Below are 8,358 nucleotides of genomic sequence, written 5' to 3'. Positions count from 1 at the left end.
ACAGCAGCAGCAGCAGCAAGAAGCAGCAACAGCAGTAGCAGCAGCAGCAAGCAACAGCAGCAGCAGCAGCAAGAAGCAGCCACAGCAGCAGCAGCAGCAGCAAGAAGCAGCAACAGCAGTAGCAGCAGCAGCAAGCAACAGCAGCAGCAGCAGCAAGAAGCAGCAACAGTAGCAGCAGCAGCAGCAAGAAGCAGCAACAGTAGCAGCAGCAGCAAGAAGCAGCAACAGTAGCAGCAGCAGCAAGAAGCAGCAACAGTAGCAGCAGCAGCAGCAAGAAGCAGCAACAGTAGCAGCAGCAGCAGCAAGAAGCAGCAACAGTAGCAGCAGCAGCAAGAAGCAGCAACAGTAGCAGCAGCAGCAAGCAACAGTAGCAGCAGCAGCAGCAAGAAGCAGCAACAGCAGTAGCAGCAGCAGCAAGCAACAGTAGCAGCAGCAGCAAGAAGCAGCCACAGCAGCAGCAGCAAGAAGCAACAACAGTAGCAGCAGCAGCAGCAAGAAGCAGCAACAGCAGTAGCAGCAGCAGCAAGCAACAGTAGCAGCAGCAGCAGCAAGAAGCAGCAACAGTAGCAGCAGCAAGCAACAGTAGCAGCAGCAGCAAGAAGCAGCCACAGTAGCAGCAGCAGCAGCAAGAAGCAGCAACAGCAGAAGCAGCAAGCAACAGTAGCAGCAGCAGCAAGAAGCAGCCACAGTAGCAGCAGCAACAGTAGCAGCAGCAGCAAGAAGCAGCAACAGCAACAACAGCAGATGCAGCAGCAGATACAGCAGCAGCAGGAAGCAGCAGTAGCAGCAGCAGCAAGAAGCAGCAGTAGTAGTAGCAACAGCAGCAAGAAGCAGCAGCAGCAACAGCAGATGCAGCAGCAGCAGCAACAGGAAGCAGCAATAGCAGCAGCAGCAGCAACAACAGCCGCAGCGAAAGTGACGTTTTTGTTTGATTGTTAGCCACTGTTCGTACTCTAAACCATAACCCACCCTTACCACACGCTGCAGGGAGAACGAATTAATCCCCTAAAAGTGAGCGGGGTGATGGAATCTCCGAAATCTTTAAGATTCTGGGTGAAAGTTTGGGGTGGACGTGGTCCCACCACCCAAGGGTGGCCACAGTCTGTTTTTTTTTTAATCGGGTTTAATTTTCTTTTTATATGAAACCCGATCATCTGAGATTGTGAGAAATCCGGTTTAATTGGTTCTAATTGCAGAACCGCACTTCTCGACGATGGGCTTCATCCATTCCAAGCTAAGGAACTTCACTGGCGCCCACGATTGTGGAGAAAAAGCTCGTGTTCATCAAGACCAACCTGCCCGCCGCATTCTACGATAGCAGCCTAAGCCTATCAGAGTTTCGTATTCAATAAACCAGGTTTCAATTCCCACGAAATCGGGTGTAATTGTGGAAAAATCGGGTTTTTTTTCCACCCATGAGTCCCACCGGGGGTCCCCGGGCCCTCTGTGTGGAGCTGTCCCCGCTGTTTTGATGTCCGATTTGGGGCTGCGGTTTGTGTTGTTATTATTTGGCTGGCTGGTACCACAAATCCCACCGAAGGAATGGATGAGACGATGTCCGTGTGGCTTCTGGGTGTGTATCTCCACGTGTCTTAGCTGTGCAATTGCGAGATGATCGGCACTCTCGTGCGATATCCGTTTGGATATCTTGTCTTAGCTGTTAATTGGGGATGTCTGATTATATCATCCACCCCACGGGGTTTCCTTGACGTTTATGTATTTTTCGTTTATCTGTATATGGTTGTATAAGAGGTATGGATATACTGTACAGTATGGTCCGTATGCCTTGTGACCCCCCCCCCCCAATTAATTTAACATTTTTTTCCCATTTGCATATAAATTTATGTTTTAAATACACCTTACTTAAAATAGTACGTTTGAGAGGATCAAATGGAGGTCACAAGACGTCTCGACCATCCTGTGCATGATGGGTCTGGACAAACTGGCCCGGTCGAGTCCCCCCAAATTAAGATTATGGATCCGACTTGTGTTCGTCTCTTTTCAAGCATTTGTCTGCATCTATTTACATGTTTGGCCGTCTGCCTGGCCGCTGTCGGCAATGATTGACTGCATAACTGCATGGCCCCATGGAATCATGGGCGATGGAGAGTCTGTTGCATGTGTGAATGTCCACATTCTTGTTTGGCTCTCTTGATTTCATGTTTATCTGGATGGATGTGTGTTTTTTAGTTGGCTCGCTGTCTGTGCCTGCACCAAAGTTTGGCAATCTACGTCTGCCCCGTCTGTTCTATAATATGCCCGTCTGAAAGGATTTTTGTCTGGGTTTCTGTCTATATTGTTGGCTGTGTGTCTGCCTGTCGGGTTGTATCTGCTTGTCTTTCGTGGATATATATTTACTAAAGACCTTATCTTATCCTACACCTGTCAGCCATCATCAAAACCCATATCTGGCCAAAATTCAGTTCTCTGATTAAGTGACATTCTACTGCATCTATATTCTGTATTGCTAATTTATGCATGCAAGTGTGAAATGAATATTGCTTCAATCATTTATAGTTCACTAATTTGTTCCTGACTAATCCACTCATCTAGTCATTCCCCGGTTTATCTCCTCGGCAACTCATTCTCTCTCCCACTCATTCATCCAATCACTCAAAATGCATTTGGTCCACTCGCTCTCTCCTCCATCTCCTGAGACACACTCGCGCATTCACTCGAATAACCTACAATCACCCCACAACTCGCCTAACATTCACCCAGTTACCTCCACGTCATTCCATCTCAACCAAATGGAATGAATTTGCATTGAACAATATGCTCCATTAAATCATAATTGCAATACATGAACGATATAATAATTTTCGGTAGTACATTTAAGACCACCACCGTCAGTACCCATCGTCAACCACCGCTGGATGAAGGATTTTCGATGAACACTGCAGTATAACAGTGCATTATTGTCGACAATACATCGTGCACTACATATATACCTATTGCATGTTTGTAAACAATTTGCAAGGTTACCACTTACAAATACTGTAACAGGAACTTGGCAAGGTTTTGAGACATCTACCCTGATGCACACCACCCATTACTCCCACACACACACCTCCTCAGTCCCTACCTCATGCCACGCATCATGATGAGAGGTACACCCTCAATAAAATTATCTCTTCAAATCTGATTAAGTCAGTAATTATATAATCACCCCTTGACTCTCAAGAGGACAGCCTCACCAATGGCTTGGATTTCCCTCTGTCCATTCTCCCAACATCTCTGCAAAATGACAACTCGCATACCACTTCCACTCTCTTTCTCCTTAAGCTCAGACCACTACATCATAATCATGTCTTCTCCCCGTCTCCTAAATATCAGCTCACCATACAAAGCTTCAAGTTTATTGAACCCAGTGAAAACTTAAAGAGACCATAACAGTCTCATTTTTCAAGCGTAACAACCTGGCTCACAAAAAATACAAAAGCAAAAGAACTCAAGTGCAGCACTGCCATGCTTTCCTTCGTGTCTCAAAATGTATGCCTATCAAACTCTTGCTATGCATTCGCTCCTTTTCTCCAACAAGGATCAATTCTCCATGTGCCAGTGGACATCCATCTATTTTGTCCAAGTCTCTAGAAAGTCAAATTTGACTCAAGTCCGAGATCGCTCCAATAACACGTCTGTCTCCAGGAGATGGACAATGTCCCATCAATTTCGTCTCCCCAAACTCGTTCTTTAATAAAACATACGTCGAGTATTATTTAATTGACACGTCAATATTACATTTCAGTGGAACATTTCAGGCTACAGACCATAACACACAATCATGAATCCAGTCATCAGTTTTATTACTAGAAAATGATACGCGTCATTTCGAGAATGGTAACGATGTTGAAATACTAATTGTGGTCGTGAGGTCATGATGATAACGTGATTGATAGTCGTAGACTAATGGTTATGCTGAGTGGAAGACTGGCAGTGCCTGGTGCTAATACCGAATACAGACAGTATGTTTGTGGCAATGATGATGATATACACCTCTCACTCCATAGTGCACAGAACAACCCAATCACCCCCCTCCCCAGCATCCACAACACGTGTTCGAGACCCTCTCGTCTCAACGCGCAACAACGCGGACAACAAAGGCTTAAAAAACAACACATCATCATTGTTACTTGAGCGAAAACTCACCGCTGTTGGGTGACGAGGCGAGAGGAGATTGTTGATTGAAAGGGGAATGAGGAGGTGGAGGGAGGGAGCAGGAGGAGGAGGCGGCCGTCTGCCCGGCCGGGATCGGCGCCCCCCCCCCGGCCCCTCGGGGACCCGGCCCCGCCAGCCCGGCCAGACCCCCTTCATCCACGGACCCCCCACCCCACCCACTGCTGCTGCTGCTATTGCTGATGATGATGTTGCTGATGATGATGTTGATGATGATGTTGGCGGTGATGTTGGTGGTGATGTTGCTGATGATATTGGTGATGTTGATGATGATGTTGGTGATGATGTTGCTGATGATGATGTTGGTGATGTTGCTGATGATGTTGCTACTGATGATGATGTTGGTGATGTTTGCTGATGATGTTGGTGATGTTGCTGATGTTGGTGTTGCTGATGATGTTGGTGGTGATGTTTGCTGATGATGTTGTTGATGTTTCTGATGTTGGTGGTGATGTTGCTGATGATGTTGGTGGTGATGATCATGAACTATGCTCCTGCTGTTGATGATGATTACGATATGGTGATCATGTTACGTGATGGATACGACTTTAAATATTCAACTGATGATTGTTGAAGATGGATTCATAATTCACACGTCAGTCGTGTTTTTCCAGTGATGATGAACATGATATATATGATTCTGGCGACATTTGTATTGTTAAACTGCTCGTGCCGATGACTATGGGATGATGATGATGTGCTGATGATGAAATGATTGTTGTTTCTGTTGATTATTCCGCTGCTAATTATTTTGTATTTTACTGCTGCTGATGTAATGCTGCTGTGGTTATTATTAATGCTGATACCGATACTGCTGCTGATGACCACTGGGGAGACAAAGGCGGCCGGGCGTGGTGCTGGCCACCCACTCGCAGTGCCGTGCTGTACTTCATAGGCGCTCGCTAACAGCACTTGCCCCAACAATCTTAAGGCTACACGGGGGATCTTTGCTTTGTTTGCTGTTGATTCGCATTTTGAAGTGTCCACCGCAACAACAAACATGATTGTGGAATTAACTTAATTCTATTTATTTATGATAAAAGTTTAGCTTTAGATGAATTCATAATTATGATAACAGTTGCCAATCAAGGATAGTATTACAATGCTTTAGTTAACTATTATTCACACGTTTTTTTTTAAGATACTGACTCTTCTTCACTCATTACTTTTCCTGTAACTCACAATGCACGCTATTATAATGTTTACCATTGTCTTGATCTGGTGCATGCATTAAGCCAATTAGTATTGGTTTATAGGAAGATTATTCCGATTAACAAGGGGCTCTTATTCATATTTTCGACTCCAGTAACATAACTATTGTTGCGTCTATCTAGAGAGGTTCCTTTCATCACCTCTTCCTGTTGACAATACAAATCAAGATGAGCATTCAAGTATCTGTTTTGACGAACAATTTCCATATCTGCCAACGCCTTATCAGTGCTCTCCCTTATTACAGACCAATTCCGGTTTTACTGGTCACCCCCGTGCCCTTTATAAATCTCAACCTTCATCCTTCAGAGTCCCATCACAAGGGAGAAACACAAACAAATAGACAAACACAATTTGTCCTTAAGGACCTGAAAACTCAAATTTCCTGTACAAGAATACAGGTAAACCCGTATGGGTTGACAGGTATGGAATTTCTACCCCTTAACTACCCATGCCATAGTTGCAATATCAATAAACTCTCTTATCACCACCACCAAGTGTATTTTAACACTATAATTTGGGTCCCCTTCTACAAAGTGTAAATCCTCCCATCTCTTGCTAAAGCAACACATTTAGCATGCACGCTCACGTGCGCCTCTCCCGACGGGGGATATTCGAACCCCCACGGTGCCAGGAGGGTCCCCTTAATTGTCTCTGGAACAATGCCCCCCCCAACCCTCGCCTCCCACACCTCATCACAATCTCATCATCAACGTCGTCGTCACCTTCGCCTGCTGCTGCCGCTGCCTCCAGCTGTGTCCGGTATTACATTTGAAAGCCCAGCCACGTGGGTAGCTCGTCCTCTCAACTATATTCATTCATTCATAGGTGGCACGCTTATGGAAATACGCTACGTGTACACACACGCGTGCAGACTGAACACCTAACATGTGCTAGCCCGATACGAATATGCACCCCAGTAGTCTGGTGTGTAGTACAACAAAGACCACCACCCCCCGGTGTATCTTGAGCAGACTTTTGGGGTAAAGTTCTGTTGTAGAGCGCCTATGAAGGCCGGCACTGTGGCACACGAGGGGGTTGGGTGGCCAGCAAGCACACCCGGCCGCCTTTGTCTCTCCCCCCTCCCCCCTGCAGTGGTGATGTTCACTACACACCGCACCAGGTGCTCATTTGAGGCCGAGTCGACCTAGGGGAGGCCCAGGACCGGTTCAGATAATCGTCACTGGGGTTTGGCCGAGAGCCGGAATCGAACTCGGGTCCTGGGTTCGTAACGCAGTGCGCTAACCACTACACCCACCGCTCCACACACACACACGTGTACATACCCATTACGACATACAATGCATTTTACACGCCAACACTCAATGTGTAAACGCACGTGTGTGTATACACCCACCGTACTTGTACACGCGTACCACGTGCAGAGGCACTTAAATGCGACAGTGCTTGCGAACTCACCCGTTCACGGGGTATGCGATGTGCAAGTACGCACACGCGCGTGTGTGTACACGCGCGTGTACACACACGAACGTGTACACACGCGTACCGGTGTGTACACGTGTGCGTTTACACAACCGACGAGTGAACACGCCGCCGGCGAATGCCCCTTTCTACCTTCAGCCCGACTGCTGGATAAAGTGTCGTTAGCGAGCACCTATTGACAACGCGCATATACAGCTGTAGCAGGAGTGAATAACGTAGACAACACACACACAAACAATAGCACGCACAAACGAGATTTACATTCGTAAAGGTGCATACACATGACCGGCTCAGATACACACACATATACGTGTTGAGGAGTGGAGCGTCCTTTTCTACCACGCAACATACGTACAAGCACTATTGTTACATAAATACAGAGGCACCGATACAACTATACAGACATCCTCCTCCCCCAGCATCATCGTCGTCATCACCAGCCACCCCCCTGCCTTGCCTGCCTCCCCCGCCGGCTCCACTACGCCTCCTCCGGGCGACCAAAACCACAGATTCAGCTCCCCCGCCCCCCAACCCCGGACATCTCAACTCCCACCACCACCACCCTCCCCCACCTAGACACGAGCGGTCATCAGCACATTATCATCAGCAGCAGGATCATCATCATCAGCAGCGTTCCCTGCCCGCTCCACAGCCAATGGTTTCTGATGCCCCCGTCCATCAGACTCCCTTTGCTCAGGAGGGGGCCCCACGGGGAAGGAGAAACACAAACAGCAGCTGCCCACGGAGGCTCCATCAGCCCCCCGGCGGTGGTGAAAGCCTCTCCATCTTGCCCTGCTCCCCGAGAGAGCTGGGGGGGAGGAGGAGGGGAGATGGAGGGAGGTGCTTCCACTCTGTCGTCCATCCTCCTGCCTGCATCTGCTTCCTCCTCCTCCTCCACCACTCGTTTCCACCCCGGGGTGACACGGGAGGAGCCTCGCTCTCTGCTCCGCCCTGCTGCTTTGCTCCGTGTTCACACTTCACGCATCACATCACGGGGGGGATGCAAAGGAGTGGCCGGGAAGATTCTATATTTGCAGGATGATTGGACGGTCCGTGGTCTGGCACGGATGGAGGGAGCTCGAACGAAGAGCGAACGTTCGGTTGGAAGTCAGGGTTTTTCGTTTTTAAATCCTTTATATTAAATTCACTTGCGCGCTTGCTTGCTTGCTTACGACCGTGCAAATCTTTCGGTCGTTTTTTAACCCACTTCCCGTGATCCAATCGAGCTGACATTTTCCACACAGACTCGTTGTGCGTGACAATTAATGTTCGTGAAATTTTTTTTCAAAAAATTTACACTTTTTAGGACAAAAATATAATATTTTAATTACCAATTGCTTAATGGTGCCATGCAATCATCTGACCCATAGGTGGCAGCCATCTCAAGCCAGATGACGAGATGACTCTAGCCGCCACGCATATAAAGGATTTATAGTGAAAAACTTTGTTTATACGGGTTATACTTGTTTTTGTTGTTGCAGGTGTTTGAATTGGCCACGTGTGATAATTGAAAGCCAAGTCTGAAATATG

This window comes from Lethenteron reissneri, chromosome 23, assembly GCF_015708825.2.
Source record: "Lethenteron reissneri isolate LAM-NWPU_2019-01 chromosome 23, ASM1570882v1, whole genome shotgun sequence".
NCBI lineage: Eukaryota > Metazoa > Chordata > Hyperoartia > Petromyzontiformes > Petromyzontidae > Lethenteron > Lethenteron reissneri.
The sequence above is the reverse complement of the archived record's forward strand: the minus strand, read 5'-3'. Positions refer to the sequence as shown.